Consider the following 18932-nt stretch of genomic DNA (forward strand, 5'->3'; position numbering starts at 1 on the left):
TATGATTTCCTGTTTGCCTTGCTGAACTATGATTTCTTGAAATCCCCATGCCCTTTCTTAACTCGTAGGTGACTTTTTTTTTTTCCCATTGTACTTTACTTAAAGCAGAGCTATTTACAAATGAACTTTTATTTTTGTTATAGCATCTTCATAATTATTTTCTAAAATTAGAAAAAAGTTGGTTTTTAGATTCCCTTGGTGTTGATGAAGACAACTGCAATGAAGATGCTGTTGTGGACTTAGAAATACGCTAAAATCCACCACAAAAAGTTTCCTTTTATAAACACACATGGAGAAAATCTCTATTTGGGACAGAATTTGGCATGAAGCTCTGCATTCAAACTTAAGATTTTTAATTTCCTTGAGAAATTGACCCCTCTAGTGTTGTGAAGTATCCCTCTTTATCACTAATAGTATTCCTTCTCCTAGAGTCTACTTGGTCTCATGTTAATACAGCTATCCTAGTATAGTAGTCAGCCTTCAGGATAGTCCCCAATCATCCCTACTTCCCAGTATATAGACCTTTGTGTAGTCTTCTCTCACATTGTACCAAAGTTGGTCTGTGTGACCAATAAAATATGGCAAAAGTGATGTTATTTCACTTCTGATAGTAGATTATAAAAGACTATGGCTTCTGTCACAGCTTCTGCCCTTGCCTCTCTCTCTCTCTTTCTTGGATCAACTCGGATCACTTCCTCTCAGGGACAGCATGTCATAAACAGCTCTGTAGAGAATCTAGGTAGCAAGGAGCTGATGCGTTCTGCCAAACACCACATAAATGGGCTTGGATGCAGATCCTTCAGACTTGGCCAAGCCTAACTCCTAGATAATGAGAGACCTCGAATCAATACCCAGCCAAGCCACTCCAGATTCTTGACCTACAGAAACAATGAGGCAATAAATGTATGTTGACCACCCACATTTGGTGGTTGGTCAGGACTCACAAGACTCAAAAGAAGGCTATATTCACAGCTACAGTTTATTATGGCAAAGGATACAGTGAAAATAGCAGGATAAATATTTTTACTGGGCGGAGTCCAGAGAGGACCAGTATAGGCTTCAGAATCCTTCTTCATTAGAGGCCACACAGGATGTACTTTCTCTCTAGCAGCAACTTACAGGAACATGTGTGAAATATCTCTACCCAGGATCCAAAGAACTTTTGGTATGCTGGTCACATAAGCATATCTTGCTATGCAACCAACCATGGCAACTGAAATACAGGACTCCAAGAATGAAGCCAGGTGCACATCATTAATCTTGATACTTGCACAAAGCAACCTGAAAAGCTAGTATAGTACAGTCCATTGCTTCAGGTGTACACAACAAAATCATCAGTCCCTGACATCCAAGAGCCATATCCTTAGTGATTGGCAAAGGGTCAATCATGGTTCTAGGTTCTGTTGGAGCCATGCAAGGAATATATGACCATACCTGCTCTGTTAACTCTTTCCTCACAAAAGGTGGCCAATAGTCAGCACTAAATGCAAAATATATAGATAAATGAGACTTGAGATAATTCCAGCCCCCAGACTTCAAGTCTTCCAGCTTAGCCCCCAAGCACTTTAAAGAAGAAACAAGCATTCCCCACTGTGTTCTGCCAGGATTCTTGACTCACAGAAACTACATGAAATAAGAAATGTTTATTGTTTGAAGCCACAAACTCTTGGGGTAGTTTGTTATACAGCAATAGATTAATATACAGGGTAATATTTTCCTGTTCTTTGCGTGTGTGGCAATTTTTTATTGAATGACCAATATGAATTTTATATTTTAGGAAACTGGAGTTTGTTGTATTTCATTAAATAGTACTAGGCTTTTGTTTCATTGCTAGCTAAGTTACAAGTAGAATCCTCTTGAGAATTGCTCTCAAGTTTGTTAGGGTGGGTCCGGGACAGTCTTAGGGCTAACTTTTATCTACTACTAACCTGATAACAGGCCAGGAGCAGTGGCTCACCCTGTAACCCCAGCACTTTGGGAGGCCAATGCGGGCAGATCACTTGGGGTCAGGAGTTTGAGACCAGCCTGGCCAACACGGCGAAACTCTGTCTCTACTAAAAATACAAAAATTAGCCAGATGTGGTGGTGTGTGCCTGTAATCCCAGCTACTTGGGAGGCTGAGGCTAGAACCTTTGCTTGAACCTAGGAGGTGGAGGTTTCAGTGAGCTGAGATCGTGACACTGCACTCCAGCCTGGGTGACAGAGTGAGACTGTTTCTTGAAATAATAATAATAATAACAACAATAATAATAATAATAAAACTGATAGCTGTCTACAGACTATTTGGAGGATTGGTAAACCTTTCTGGTAGTGGCCACATAGTAAATATTTTAGGCTTTGCAGGCCACACACAGCCTGTTGCATATATTTCTTTGTTTTTTCAATCCTTCAAGAATACACACATCATTCTTAGCTTGTGAGCTGTTGAAAAAGTCTGTGGGCTCGATGTGGCCTGTGAGCTGTAGTTTGCCAACACCTGATGTCCTTTGCATTAAGAAGTCTTTCTATTCTGGCTGAAAGGACCATTAACTAGTCCAAGCCTTGTGTAAGTTCCAAACATTTTTCTGCCTACTCATTCTCATGGTTCTTTCCCCAGCCTTGGGTGGTTTCCTCTCATGCTTGTCCAGATTATCACTCAGTCAAATACCTGAAGGGACCTCTCTGTAGATTTCCCAGGCCCTGAAGCTCCCTCCTTGATGGTACTCAGGGTTACAAATCCTAAACACCTTAAGCGCTCTGAACTCTGATCTTTCTGTACTCAGTGAGACTGCAGATTCTGGATTCCCCCTTCCAGTGCTGTTATTTTCTTACATATAGTTACTCCTCTGTGTTGGTTCCTATCTATAGCGAACATAAATTTCTAACAGAAACTGTTTCGTTCTACTTAATGTCTTCCTTGTTAAACACAGTACCGTATTAACACATATGCAGATCATCATCGTGCCATTAACAAAAGCTATATCTCAATGGCCACAAGATTTCTAGTTGAAACAAATCTTAAATGATCTATCTGATCTTAGTCCAATTGTAAGCTTTCCTAGTTGTGAACATGTACCTTTGAGGGTCATACTTTTTAAGGTAGCCCATTTCACTGTTGGACAGCAATAATTATCAGAAAATGTACTTCATAATGAGCTAAAATATAATTCCTTATCACATGGACTTTTCAGTTCTTATTAAATTTACGTTTAACCTAAATCTAGAGGACCTTTTCTTACCAATTGCTGTTAACCCTTGTTGTGCATTATTGATTCAGTCTGTGAATGTCTTGAGTGTCTTCTCTGTGCCAGGCTCTGTGCTGAGTTTGGGCTTGCAGAGGTGTGAAAAGGGAGGTAATGATTGGGCCTCGTGCATCTTTCAGCTTGGTGGGTTATTTAGAGAGAAATCTAAGCATGCAAATATGTGTAAAAGTTACAACGTGGTATGTGCCCTGAAGAAGCATGTGTGATGACACTAGGTATAGGAAGATTTGTCCTAGTCAGGGAAGTTAGGGAAGACATTCTTGAGGAGCTAATGATTTGAGATCTGAAAGCAAAGTAGGAGATAATCAGACAAAATAAAGATGAGAGATTTTTAGGAAGAGGGGTCAGCCTGAATGAAGGTACTGGGGTGAAAGAGAGCAACTGTTTTTAAATCTAAATGTAGGACTTTCAGATAACCCTGTTAAATACTCACTCAATGAATACACTCAATCTCAGAAATATCACTCTATCACCGAGAACATGATTCTGATATTTTTGGTGTACTTGTAGAAGCAGATTTAATTCCAATGTAAGAAAGCATTTTGCATTGCTCTTTGGAAAGGTATTATTGTCCCTACCTCAGGTTTTGTGGGGCCAGAAGCTTATACAGGGCCCCCATTCTGGGGGCCCTTTTAAAGAAAAAAATGTAAATGATACATACAAAATTTAGCACAGGGCCTGGAAGAAGGCCTTGGCAGTGAGAGGCACCAAATGGAACATTTCATTAGGTTCAGGGTAAAAAATCTACCTATTGTCTTTAGAGATTTGGACAAATGGTACATGACCATATGTTGGTGATGTAATCAAGAGATTTCATATTGTATAGAAATTTGGACTGGATAGACCTGTAAGTTTCCTCCAGATTCAAAGATTTTGTGTTTACTTGGCTTACGTTTGAGAATGGAATAGGTCAAAGTTAGCCTTCTTGCAGTCTTGGCCCCCTGCCCCTACTCAGCTAGTTTGTAGAATTAATTATCTGATGGCCAAACAATGATGGAGTGTTGGCTGGACGTGGTGGTTCACATCTGTAATCTCAGCACTTTGGGAGGCTGAGGTGGGTGAATCACTTGAGGTCAGGATTTCAAGACCAGCCTGACCAACATGGTGAAACCCTCTTTACTAAAAATACAAAGTTAGCTGGGCGTGGTGGTGCATTCCTGTAACACCAGCTACTTGGGAGGCTGAGGCAGGAGAATCGTTTGAATCCAGGAGGTGGAGGTTGCAGTGAGCCGAGATCATGCCGTTGCACTCCAGCCTGGGCAACAAGAGCAAAACTCCATCTCAAAAAAAAAAAAAAAAAAAGATATGTCGTTTGGGACTGTGTGGGTGCTGGGGGTAGGGGGTATATACTTTAGACTCTGAAGTAAATGAATCCTAAAGTTAAATGCCCGACTTCCACCTCTAGTCAATTGTTTTGTTCTAGCACTCACATCTCAAGTCATAGAATGAGAGCTAAAATGTCTTATGAATCAAAGGCTGGGTTTGAGTCACATGCCAACCAATGTGTGCTCATGGAGAACACCTCAGTGACAGCCCAGAGACAGCACCTCCAGCCCACCCTTGACTATTCACCTCACACCCGACTCCTCTGTCCAGAGGAGGCTTGAGGAGACGGGGTGGATGTTTTAGTGCTATCCATCATCCCTGCTGTGTACATGCATTATGGTGCTTACATTGCACCACTGTCAGAAGGAAAAGAGTGCGTATTGCAAATGAGGACTTCCTACTCCACAACAAAAATAGAATCTTTGCAGCCAATTATGTGCTGAATCATTATTATAAAACAGGAAGAATCCTAACAACAACAAAAGATTAAGAGCAGCACTGTGTATGTATGAGCACTTCTGCATTCCCAGAGCAGTTGTCTGGGCTGATTATAAAGCTCTTAGCAAACTTTAATTAGCGCTCACAGGTTGGTGAGTTACATGGCTAAAGTTCTTGCTAGTGTGGTCACCAGAGAAGTAAAGTCAGGTGAGGTTAAATGGTCAATTTATGGACACCTGGCCATGCTCATCTGTGTTTGCTTTTCCAGTCTGTCGGGTTCTTTGGAATCTGACTTGTTAGCAGCTCTGCCAGGCCCCATCCCCTTGCTTGCAGGTGCTCACGTCTGAAGCTAATGTGTTAATCATATCAGCTCATGAGCCTGGGGTTCAGCCACACCAAGTCTGGACCTGATGGCTTTCTTTGGAGTCAATCTGCAAAGGACATCTCCGAGTCCAGGGATAACAGTCCTGGAGTCAGTAGATTGTGTCTGAGCTCACCTGCCAGGCATGATGTGGAAACAAGGACACTGCTTTTCAGTAGGCAATAATTGACTTCAAAGGGCTCCAAGTTGGTTTAAGATTTTTCTGCTTTAACATTTAGGAACAGTGGAAAAACATACTTTTGTTATTTGTGTATTCTTAGAAATGGCTACCACTTCTAAGAAGATGGGAAAATTTTAAGGCTAGTAAGGAGATAAAAAATGAAATCCCCTTGAAGATATGTAAAGACCTAGCACTTCTCTGTCCTGTGTGTCTCCCACCCCACCCAGGCTTCTAGAGTATCTTTGGTTTGTGCCCCATGAAGACACATGTGAGTTCTATCTCAGGCAGGGGCTCTGGGATCAATGGTGGGTGAGTGAGTTTGTTCACCCTGGATTCAGCCTCTGCTCCTTAGGAATTTCTCAAACATTAAGTTTCCTTTAATATTATCCATTCATCAATATGCTGATACAAATCTACTTCAAATCTATATACATTTTTTTTTGGTCCAGCCAATAATTGGGAGAAGACTAGAATATTGTCTATTACCTATTAGGCAAGGGTTGATTGTCTTTCATGTATCCTAAAGCAAGACTTCAAACTTCACAAGTTTTCATCAGGCCTGGCACTCTGAGGTTTGGGGGAAACACCACCTGTCTACCCAGACTTTATCTCATAATTTCCAAAACTGCAGTTCTGTTCCTTCTCTTTTTCCTGGTCCCTTCTGCCCTCATTTCTAAGTCCCTTCTTTCCCTTCAAATTTTCATTCTCTCTCTAGGCCTTTTCTTTTTATCTGATGTCTTTTTAAAATTATTCAAATTGGGTTTTTACATAGTCATTCATCTTTCACTGTGGTTTTTGTTCAAGGATACCCTGATGATTTACTTTTATGCTTTATAAAAAATGTTTTGTGTATAAAAATTCGCAATTTATGACTTTTTTTGGTCTCAGCAGCTAATTGAACTGATAGATTTAGGAAAGAATTAACAACAATTCCTGGTGTTCTTCTTAACTTTTAACTAACAGCTCAGAATCCATCTTCCCGTAGGAGAAACTTTTTTTTTTTTTTTTGCTTGAATTCCTCATTATTCTTGTGTACATCAAAGCTCATTTCTCTGTCTCCTTGCAGGGTCCAGTCATCTCTTCCTTTCTCGTCAGTGAGTTGGCGGCTCTGTACCTAGAAAACCTTAAAGTTTGCAGTAATACCAACAGGTTAAATAAAGGAGTTGTCCTGAGACGTGGGCTTGGTGAGGGGAGCCTATGGGATAGCTCTTACTTTTCTCTACTCCAGGCATAATCTCAGGACACTACACCACAGGTGAAAGCTGCCTGGTTAGTGGATTAGTCAGCTCGGGCTGCCATAACAAAGCACCATAGACTGAGTGTCTTAAGCAATGAAAAATTATTTTCTCACAATCCTGGGGGCTAGAAGTCCAAGATCAAAGTGTTAGCAGGGTTGGTTTCTTCAGTGGTGTTTTTCCTTGGCTTGTAGACCGCCATCTTCTTTCTGTGTCTTCACAGGGTCTTCCCTCTGTGCCAGTCTGTGTCCTAATCTCTTTTTATAAGGACACCAGTCCTATCAGATTAGGACCCACACTAATGACTCATTTTAATTTAACTACCTCTTTAAAGACCCTATCTCCAAGTATCATATTCTGAGATACTGGGGATGGGGGTTCAACATGTGAATTTTGAGGGGGACACAATTCAGCCCATAACAGTATATTAAAAACTCCTCATCTAGACACCATATTTCCAGCAACAACCAAGCTCCCAAGCACAGCTCTAGCCTACAAAGTCTGTGCAGAAGGTGGGTTATACAGTCCCATCAGGGTCAGAGGTTGCAGCTCCCTCTTACATTACAGATTCTTCATAACAAATGTAAACAAGCTACTTATCTGATTCTCCAAATAGCAGCAAACCAGTGTACGGAGTAATCACCAACCAGAAAAAGCTCAGCTGCAGGGGGCAGATGTGCCAACAGCAGCAGGAAGTTGACTTCAGCACCGAGCGGGCAGCAGACAAAACCTTAAAAGGGCAAAACTGTATTGTCAGTTACCATGTCACATAATGAGAGCAGAGAGTAACAATACTTCCGAATTTGTCAACAGTAGGTGACGTTATTTTTAAAAACCTGTAATAGAAGGTTGTGGAAGTTTTCTCATTAAATACTATATAGACAAAATTGTTTGAGTATTTAAGGGTGATACACTTGTTATTGGGGTAATTTACCTATGTAAAAATGAAAATATCCAAGTTCTGCTGGGTAAATGTTTCTTTCTGTATATGACAAAGTCCTGCTTGGACGTCATGGACTTTGCTATAATCCTGGCTCTGAGGGTGGAGGCTTTCCTGCCAAGACGGCCCTAAGGTTTAGACTGACCTGCCACAGAGGTTCAACAAGGAGTCACTCAGATTCACTAACAGTTTTCAAAAAAGATGTTTATTAGACAACTTTCCATTGAAACCATACCCCCTGTAGTGCACAGTGAATTAATATTTTAATAACTTCTAGAATGTTATGAAGATTGCAATTGTATAGCATTATATTTTGTGTGTAGGTGTATTCAAAGTAGTAATATATTTAGTGAAGACATACCACAATGTTTGTAATCCTGTTGTGGCATATCCTCCTGTGTTAGTACAACAGGAGGCTTAGAAATGGGTGCAGCCCAGGCATTCCTCACCTGCGAGAGGCCCTACACCTGGCCATGCAGTGGGCTCAGCTTTTGCCTCCTCTGAATAATCTCCTCTCATTTGTACATTGTGCCTCTGACCACCTTATGTCTCATATCATAGTTATTTATGAAGCTGTTTTATCCATCTTACAAGATTGTGAGTTTAATTCCCAATGGCTACACCCCACAGTTAATGTTAGCTTCTGTGTTGAATCCAGAGGCACTCTATTGCTATCATTCCTCTACAAGAAAAAGCCTAGCTAGCTATACCTATTTTTTTTTTTTTTTGTATTTGTTAAACCATTTGAGACTTTTATAGCATTTGTTGTAGCTGCCTTACAAGGTCAGCCTCAGAATTCTTCTTTAGGCTCAGAGGAAGATTATCCAGAATGCCTTGCTGGAGAATTTGTACAATTCTCTGCAGTGATGTGCTGGCAAATTTTCAACAACTGGTTCTGATTCCTAGTGTTTTCTGGTTAGAGATGATACTGAATGTAGAATTGGGAAAAATATACTCAATTGGCTTTTGCTCCCTAAACATACTTCATAGGCTTCTAGCATACCATTGGTTCACAGCTCAGGGATAATGAGAAAAGCTATTCTGTAAGAAATGAAGAAGCCAATTGAATCCCTTCTCTACCCACAGAAGGCAAGCCTGGAATTAATCTTCACAAAACTGTGTCATTTTCTAGGTTTGCCTTCCTCTTAGCCCTCCCCATCTAATTTCACAAGATGCTGACAAACCCTGGAATAGCTTTAAAGTCATAAGCAATGAGTCATAAATGGATCTATTCAGAAGTTTCTTAAAGGGTCACTAATTGGAAGGCAGCTAAAACTCTCAGAATTGTTACTGCATATATGCCTACTTTGAGGTTATAATTATTAAAACCCCCAAATTAATTTTTTAAAGCATTTGCTGAACTTCCTACCACTTTACGTCCCCATACACTGATGACTTAGACACATGCTAAGGTGCTGTGACTCAACAATTTTTATCAGAGGCAATGGTACCACCCACTTCCCATCCTACCTCTTTTCCCTACTTCCATCTGCTGGAGTGAGCAGATTTTAAACTTGATTAATTAGAGATTTTGTTTTGCTCTGTCTTCCTCCTAGCATGATGTTTTGCTTGCAACAGATATAAAAAATATATTGAAGTTGAATTAGCTGATTTCTTGTAGTATATGAGAAATACCTTTTTTCCTCTCTCTAAAGGTGCTCATAAATGTTCATAAATCCTTGCGTGAACAAGTTGAGATAATTTCTAATCTGAAGGAAACTCTTTTTCCTTAGAAGAACTGGTTTTCCTGCCTTGAACAATAGAGATTGGACAATGGAGGTATCTGGCCTTGCTCTACCCCTTCCTTGTTGTAGTAACAGGGATGTGGTTATCCATCTCCACAACCATGCTCTTCCCAAAGTACCACCGCCTCAAGAGCTTCAGCCATTTAGGACCCAAATCTTATGCTTAGCCATGCTGGTTTCTGGTCCTGGAGGGTGAGAAAAATCTGAGTCTTCAAAACATATAAACCAACTAAAAAGATAATAGTGAAAAAGACAACAAGTGTTAGGGAAGATGTGGAGAAACTGGACCCCACATATATTGCTGGTGTGAATGGGAAATGATGTAGCCACTTTGAAAAATAGTTTGGCAGTTTCTAAAAAGTTAAACATAAACTTGCCATATAACCTGCTAATTCTACTCCTGTCTAGCTACCCAAGAGAAATGAAAACATATGTTCATATGAAGACATGCATGGGAACATTCATAGCAGTTTTCTTCATAATAGCCCAAACTGGAAGCCATCCAAATGTCTATAAACTGGTGAATGAAGAAACAAAATCTACCCATACAATGAAATATTCTGCAGCAATGAAAAGTAAAGAAGTACTGATACATGCTACAGTGTTGAAGGAGCTCAATAACATGACACTGAGAGAAGCCAAAGGCAAAAACCTGTATATTGTATGATTCCATTTACGTGAAATTTCCAGAAAAGGCAAATCTATAAAAAACAGAAAGCAGAATCATGGTTGTTTTGGGGCTGGAATTGGCTATAAGTGGACACAAAAGATCTTTTGGGGGTGATGGAGAGTTGGCAAATTTCACACAACTGCCAAGTTATTAAAATTCCTTAAATTGTGTTTTTAAATAGATGAGTTTTATGGTATGCAAATTATGCCTTAACAAAGCTTTTTACAAACAATACAATAAATGGAGACCTTTATTATTTCTATTTAGCTCTTGCTCTTCCTTGTCTGATTACAAATCCTGAAGGGGCTACGTGTCACCCAGCTGCATTTTTTCTTTTTACGAGTAGGTGAGGAAACTGGCTAAATATGTTGCTGGAACAGGGAGAGTTTTGGCCCAACAAAGCCAATGCATTGCCAGAATTTTCTTTAGTTGCAGGCACACTAGTCGCCTCATCTGCAGGAGAGGACATGGCTCATTCACTGAGTTTTGCCTTGCGCCTACCAGCCTTCCTCTCATGTAGGTGGCTCTGCGGGGAAATGACCAGTGTGTGCTCCTGTCCTCCTATGCATGCTGGGGGACTGTGTTGTATGTAGGGTATTGTACTGTCTTGATCCCAGGAGACAAAGGCACTCTTTGTTAAACTGGAGCTAGTCTTACCTTAAAGGATGGGATCATTTCTTTGACCACAGATCTCTTCCTTACCAAAGGATATGCCCTCACGTCAGACCAAAAAAGAATAGGAAGCCCATAGGGAACCTTCTGATTTTCAACTTGGTCTTTTGATGTTGCCTTTGAAATATACCCTGGAGCTTGCTCCAGAACTAGAACTGGAAGATGACACTTTTCAAAGGGGATCAACAAGGAGTTAGGGGGATAGAAACTTTGGACAGAAGCCTGTAATATTGTTCCAGTCCCAGGGGACAACAATAAACTAATTTTTTTTTCGTATCAAATTGGCAAACTGGCAAAAAATTAGGATGTACATACTGTTCTAATTTGGAGTACTTAGGAAATAATGGGCCTGAAACCCTAATCTGGGTGGCTTAATTTGTTTCCTGCAATACCTCTACAGAATGTTTCACCCTGGTGGTTTAGTTCTGCCCTGTGGCTCCAGCTACCTTTCTGTTTTCACGTCTTTGACTCCCTTGTTTATACCTGATTTTTTAAGGGTGTATTCACCCTTCTATTTTGTTTAGCTTGATTTTTTTTTTATTGTGGTAAGAACACTTACCATGAGATACACCCCCCTGATAAATTTTTAAGTGCACAATACAGTGTTGTTAATTACAAGGCACTAAGTTGTACAGTAGTTCTCTAGAACTTCTTCATCTTGAATAACTGAAACTTTATACCTGTTCAACAATAACTTCCCGTTTCTCCCTTCCCCCAGCCCTTGGCAACCACCATTCTACTTTCCGTTTCTGAGTCTATTTTAGATACCTACTGCAAGTGGAATCATGCAGTATTTGGGCTTCCATGACTGGTTTATTTCACTTAGCATAATGTCCTCTAGGTACATCCACGTTGTTGCATATGGCAGGCTTTCCTTTTCATAAAGGCTGAGTAATATTCCATTGTTTGTATATACCACATTTTCTTTACCCATTCATCCGTCAAGGGACATGTAGGTTGTTTCCTTATCTTGGCCATAAATAATGAATGTGGGAATACAGATATTTCTTTGAGATTTTGATTTTAATTCTTCTGGGTATATACTCAGAAGTGAGATTGCTGGATTAAATGATAGTTCTATTTTTAATTTTTTGAGAAACCTCCATCCTGTTTTCCCTAGCAGTCACACCATTGTACATTCTCCTCAGCAGTGTACAAGGATTCTAATTTCTCCACATGCCTGCTCACACTTGTCTTGACTTTTTTTTTTTTTTTTAATATAACGTCCATCTTAACCATTATGAGGTGATACCTGATTGTGGCTCTGATTTGCATTTCCCTGAAGATGTATATTCACCTTTCTGATACTGGTGCCTGGCAATGCCTAGAACACAGCAGATGCTCACTAAATATTTGTTGAATGAGTGGGTTAAGCCATAAGAAACTCCATTCTCAGTACAAGCACAAATGAAGATACAATATGAGCTATTGGGGACAGGGTGACCATGACACAAAAGCAAAAGGTCTCCAGGCTGCTGGGATTTCTATCCTTCTGGTTTCATATTAAAAGGCTGACAAAAATGGCTGGACTCAGGGACTTGGATAAGTTCACCACAGTGGAAAGAGATAATTGTTTTTAGAAGGAGTGAAATTAAAATATTTTACATATTCTTGTAAAAATCATTACAGTATCTTAAATATTTGGACTTGCTAAATGCTTGTGCTCTGGAGGCAAGCCCAGGAATTTTTTTTTCAATCCCTCTCATCTTTCAAGCCTCATCCCAAGCCTCTGCCTCCACAGCTACCTTTTCTAAACGTCTGATTTATTCTAGGATAATTTTTTTTCAACAAATTTTGTTGTTTCCCTCCCTCCTTTGCATGTCCATAGATTTTTGCACTCCTTTTGCTCACTCACCCCCTCATCCCCCATCTCCTGTGACAGCTGCTCTGCCCTTATCTAACCCTTTCCGCAGATGGAGATCTCTGTGGGAGCAGCATCTCTTTGTGTCCCATGCAGAAACTAACACTTAGGTACTAACATTTGTTTATTTGGACTGAATAATCGAATCATTTGATTAGTTTCAGAATAGTTTGTTAGGCAAGGGAGGCAACTCTGATGAAATGGCTTATTTTAAATGCCATTTTATACACTATTTAAAAATAGCTCTTCTTCCAAAAACTGATGTCTATACTTATGTGTTGTGATTCAGTTTAAAATAGAAAAGCACTTTTTCCTAAAAAACTTTCACACCAACTTTATAGTTAGAGAGAGAACATTTTCAGTTGACCAAGATTATCAAAACAATGCCTAATTCCAGGAAGAAAGGAAGAAATAGTGGTGAAATTCAACCTGTTTTAAAATTGCTGCTATGAAAATATATAATCTAGTAAATGATATTTTGTTAGTTTCATACTAGCTATAAATAGTTTCAATGGAAAGCTTTTGTTTTGTTTTAAGACAGGGTCTGGCTCTGTCATTCAGCCTGGAGTGCAGGGACCTCACGAGAGCCTAGACTTCTCCAGGGTTAGCCTCCTGAGTAGCTGGTACTACAGGCCTGTGCCACCATATCTGGCTAATTTTTGCATTTTTTGTAGAGATAGAGTTTCACCACATTGGTCAGGCTGGTCTTGAACTCCTGGATTCAAGGGATGCACCCACCTCTGCCTCCCAAAGTGCTGGGATTATAGACATGAGCCACCACCCAGACCCTGGAAAGCTTTTCTGATATCTTTCCTGTACTCCTGTTGGCACGAGTATTTCTGGAAAGACCACAGTTTTCTGCTTCCATCTAGCACAACAGAAGAAGCAACATCAATTGGGCGATATTTGTGTGAAGTGGATTCTAGTCTTGACTTTGGCAATAAATAAATGAGTGATCCCGAACAAGTCTCTCAGGACCTCAACTTCCTTATCTGAATCTGTATTATGAGGCAAGTGGGCATCAGGATCTATGATCTGCAGCTTGTAGGATTTCCAGCCTCCTTCTTATTTACCAATGCCCATGGCTGAGGCTCTTGGGTTTGCTTCACTTTCTTGTTTCCTTCTATGCAGCAGCATCCCAACCACTCTCAAAAGAGCCAGAACCAAGTTTCTGGAGGCTAAGCAATGCCCAGTCCAGGATAGGAAGGCTTTCTTGTCATGCTTGGGATGGGGGCAGGGAAGGGACAGGTAAAGAGATCTAAGCACCAGAGCAAAGACTGGAGAAGAAATTTCAGTAAGAATGGATCCTGCATGCCCAGCATCTTGGAGTGGAGGGGAAGAGAAAAAAAATGGGGTGAGAGCAGAGAAAAGTAACTAGGCTAGGAGACCTGTGCTCAGGTTGGCTGGGCTCCAAGTCCTAGGGCTGTCAGTAGGAAGCTTGGATTCTTACACAATACCCACTCCTTTCCAATCCCCATAAACGCTAGAATAACCTCTAGCAGACTTGCTGACAGCCAATCCTAGTTTAAAAGCTCCATCACATTGGAGGCTAAGTGTAAATAATGCCAAGTAAGGATTAGATCTCTTGGAGGAAAGGACAGGAGAATGTTTGTGAGTCTAAAGTGGTAAGAAGCCCCCTCTCCACCCACCCTCACAGAGGAAGAGTCTGAGAATAGAATTGGGCCCAGGAAAAGAGGGCCATGGGATCTTTCCTTTTTTCCCCTGAGTTGGAGCTCATGCAAGCCCACCTGGGCCCCACTGGATTTTGTTCCCTTGGGGATTTACCTCCATGGCTGGGCTTCACACTTCCCCTGGCCCTCATTCTTCTTTGGATTGCATCCTGAGCATCCATCCCTTTCTTTTCAGCCTGAAGGCAACATCCTTTTAAGTTGGGCGGGGGAGAAAGTTACAAGGGGAGGCAAATAGGTGCCACAACTTCGGTTTCTGTCTGATTTTGCTTGGGATAGGCTGGGCCTTCCTTCCATTTTTTAACAGGCCTATATAAAAAACCCAACACATAAACAGTGCAGGCAGTGTTTCCCAGCATGGGATATGTCAGGTGTTTTAAGGGAACACTATGCTTCTCCATTTCTTCTTAATGCCTTGAGTCTTGCTTCTCAGCCTTGGCTGATAGCTGGGAAATATGGACCTGTGTATTGCCTCTGCTTGTCTTATCTAGTATTTAATTTTTTAAAAGCCCTCCTGACAAGGCAGGTAGGATGATTTCTGAAACATTCTTTACGCCACTCCTCCCACAGTTAGATTTTTTTTTCTTTTAAAAAGAAAATTGTTTAAAATATATGTCTTAATAGCTCATGACTATTAAAATCTAAGTGCTCTGCCCTTTCTGTCTAAATCCAGGATCCTATTCTCGCTTCTCCAGGACGTGATTGTATTTAGAGTTAGGGTGTTGTTTGTTGAAAATGGCAACCCTGTATCACCTAGTTTTCACTTTAGGAAAACCCACAGAAAGGTTTCTCTTAGACCTAAGTGTAGAAAACCTTTTGCTTTTTTTTTAAAACCAGTACATTTTTACACATGATAATGTGATTCTTATCACAACCATGTTTTCTTTTTATATTTTAAATTGATACATATTTGATATACATATTTTCAGGTATATGTGATAATTTGATACATTCATATAATCAAATCAGGGTAATTGGGATATCCTTCACCTTAAATATTTAGTTTTTCTTTATGCTGGGAACATTCAAATTATTCTCTTCTAGCTTTTTTGACATGTGCAATTAATTAATGTTAACTATACTCACCCTACTGACCTATTGAATACCATTTCATGTTTCTTTTTTACATTGGCCCAACTCGACTATGGTAGTAATTGTGTGAAACCCTAGAGTGTGCCCTGCTGTGGACTAATTCTCATATTGGCCTTGTCTTATGAATATCTGTGTGTATGGCTTGATTTCTCTTAGTTTTGGAAAATGATGTCTCTCTAATCTGTGTATATTTTAGGCTATTCTTTTTTTCTTTCTTTCTTTTTTCTTTTTTTTTTTTGAGATGGAGTCTTGCTCTGTTGCCCAGGCTAGAGTGCAGTGGCACGATCTCGGCTCACTGCAACCTCTGCCTCCTGAGTTCAAGCGATTCTCCTGCCTCAGTCTTCCAAGTAGCTGGGACATAAGTGCCCGCCACCATGCCTGGCTAATTTTTGTATTTTTAGTAGAGACAGAGTTTCACCATGTTGGCCAGGCTGGTCTTGAACTCCTGACCTCAGGTGATCTGCCTGCCTTGGCCTCCCAAATTGCTGGGATTACAGGTGTGAGCCACTGCGTCTGGCCTTCAGGCTATTTTTTTTAAAAAAGCTTTTTATTTTGAATTAATTTTTGACTTATCAAAAAGTGCAAGCATAGAACAGAGAGTTCCTGTGTACCCTTCACCCAGTTTTTTTTAATTTTTAATATTGTTCTGTTGAATATGCTTGTGAAAGTCACCTAAAATTCTTTTTGAAACAAGGCTCATAGTGAACACTATTTTGAACACTCAGATGTTGTGTGCATCAAAACAAATAGGATGGAAATGACCGATACGGACATCTCAGGTGGGATGATATTGGAAAGATGACCTAGCTTAACACTGAACTGACCCTGCATGTCCCAATAATTTGCTCAAAAGTGATTTGATCACAAGCAAATAGGAACCAAACAATATGTTCCAAAGAAAAATAGCCAATAGGGCAATATGGTTAAAAGTCTTAATTTATGGGAACTGGATTTAAAATATATTAGTAATTAGTATTAATCATGGGATTGAGTCACAACCCTTTATGTGGCTTTAAGCATTTTGTCCACATATCAGATTTTTCTATTTGTAATTATAATAACCCTTAATTTGTTTCTGGCCAATAGAATATTAGTTGAAATTATCAAAAAGTCCAACAGTTTAAAGCTTGCTTATATATGGTTTATATTGAAAGTTATGAAGCATTGTTATGGCATGATCCTATTTTGCAGGGGGTCAGGGTTGTGTGTGTGTGTGTTTATACATGTGTATGTATGTGTATGTGTGTAGGCACATTAAAAATGACCTGAGAGGAAATCACTCAAAGTTTCAACCAGGTAGGTGACTTACAATGTCCTTTTTTTTTTTTTTTTTTTTTTTTTTGCATATCCGTATTTTCTAATTTCTTTTATTGAGTAACATTGCTTTTATACCGGGGAAAATAAAGAACTGAAATAATAAAATAAAGCATGGAATAAAATATATAATTCCCAGTTTTAATAGATTTCCCTATTATTTGCTCTTTAGATTTTAGCCAGTCCAATTTTGTTGGTTATTTAGGTTGTTTCAAATATATATTGTTGTTGAACGATTCTCTTTTCCAACTTTTCAGTATTGTAAGAAGCAAATAACATAAATAATTGGCAAAAAAGGAACCAGTTGTGACAATCAGACAAAAATGCTGATGACGCACAGAGAACTGCCTCACTACCTTGTGATACATACACACTAAAATTACCAACACTGAAAAACCAGTGATTGTATTCACCCATTTTCAATAAGTATTATTTTTACCAATTGTTCTGTTGACAAAGTTACTTTTAAAATAAAGTTTAAAGTAAACTATAAGTACTTTATATTTGATCAGATTATCTTTGGCAAAATTTCATTTAGCCAAATTGTTTTCAGCCAAATTATCTGCTACAGTTTGTGAATTTGAAACATTTTGACATTTCCAGTCAGGACTTAATGTGCTGATAATTCACAAAAGTCCTGAGATGTGAAGCAAAAAGAAGGCTTTCATCAATCCTGGGACCAGTCTACTTTCTGGAATATGTCCATTGTACAATATGACGAATGAGCAAGGGTTATATTCTGCAGAAAGTTCTACAGCATACTAAACAAATGCGGTAACAGGCGTATGGCTCTGGTGGAAGCTTGGTCAAATTGAAACTGGAACAAGAATAAACCTTTACTTTGTTTATACTTTAGGTGACAAGGTAGCACATTTGTACATAATAAGGCTGGCCTGGGGGTGGAGGGAGTCCCTGCCCTGACTGTGACTCAGTGAGACTGTTTGCCTGGTCCTAGTCCACAAGAAACACATGCTATAATCTCACTGAAGTCTGAAGTGACTCTGAAACTTTGCAATAAAAAGAAAATTTCATCCTTTAAGATGTCAAGTTACCAGAGAAGTCACCAGGATAAAATGAATGATGGAGGTTTCTGGCAGATGTTATACATTCATAGTGTCTAGCCTTTCGTATACATTGGGATGGAATGGGTCAGAGACAGGCTTGGGGCTCAGTCTCCTAACTGGTTAGTAACTAAAGATGCCTTGGAGAGGAGAGTTGAGAGTCCATATTTTTCACAGAAATTCTTTTTGAGCCACATTGACGTTCCTAAAACACTGCACATACTGATGCTATGATTTCACGGTCACTTGGTCTCTAATACCCACAAACTTTGCCTGCCCCTAGCATAGTTTTAGAGCATTTGTTTAAAAACAACACCCCAAACTAAAACCTTACCTGCATAAACCAAGCATATCTGTGGTTTGGAAAACAGGCCAGAAGTCTACAGTTCTATTTCTAACTATGCAGCTAACTTCCTAGGTGGACTGGAAGAAATCCTTGATTCCTTTGCTCCTTAGTTTCTTAATATTCATCCATCCTTCTGAAAGATATTCCTTAAGTACTGGGACCCTGTGGATACAAACATAAATAGAACCTAGTTCCTTTGTCAAGATCCTTGGAATTTGGGGGAAAAGACAAACAATAATCAAAGATTGCAATCCAGTGTGGAAAGTTTGTTGTTGGAAGTAGGCACTGAGTGCTAGGGGAGCATAGAGAAGGAATGTCAAATCAAGCTTGGAGCTGGGGAGGCGAGTCAGGGACCACGTCAAAGGAGTAGTGATGTCTTCCTGCAAAGTTAAACTCTGTGAAATGAGCAGGGCTTATTAGTGGATCCAGAAGAATATTTAATCTATATTCATATGTTAATTGAAGAGATGGTAATTTGAGGTCCCTATATAGGGAGAAGTTTTTCCAGAGCTGTAAGAAAGAAGCAAAGTACAAACAAATTTGCCTAATATATCCATGGCTGCTTATCCTTAGAGAGTGGTCTAGATCTTAATATGCTTTCTAATATGCTCCAAGAAGAAAATATTTGTTTTTGGGACATTTCTGTCACTTAATATATTTGCCTTTAGACATTTGAAGGGTATCTGGCTTTCATAAGAAGTCACAGTCACCTGTGTCACTTTCCTCTCTCCAGCGCCTTTCTTTGTACATTTCCTTGTAA

General features: G+C 39.7%; 1 long non-coding RNA gene across 2 annotated transcripts in view; it reads right to left on the reverse strand.

Annotated features, from left to right (window-relative positions):
- Window positions 1-6204: 6204 nt before the first annotated feature.
- The window catches only part of LOC129487231 (uncharacterized), a 52938-nt gene continuing 40210 nt past the window's right edge, over window positions 6205-18932 (reverse strand). For both annotated transcript variants that reach the window (XR_008659264.2, XR_010122397.1), the window contains 2 exons: window positions 18161-18334; window positions 6205-7513 (listed from right to left, as the gene is read on the reverse strand). This is a non-coding gene — a long non-coding RNA (uncharacterized lncRNA). The remainder of the gene's footprint in view (window positions 7514-18160; window positions 18335-18932) is intronic.

The sequence above is a fragment of the Symphalangus syndactylus genome, chromosome 8, assembly GCF_028878055.3.
Source record: "Symphalangus syndactylus isolate Jambi chromosome 8, NHGRI_mSymSyn1-v2.1_pri, whole genome shotgun sequence".
NCBI classification, from domain to species: Eukaryota; Metazoa; Chordata; class Mammalia; order Primates; family Hylobatidae; genus Symphalangus; species Symphalangus syndactylus.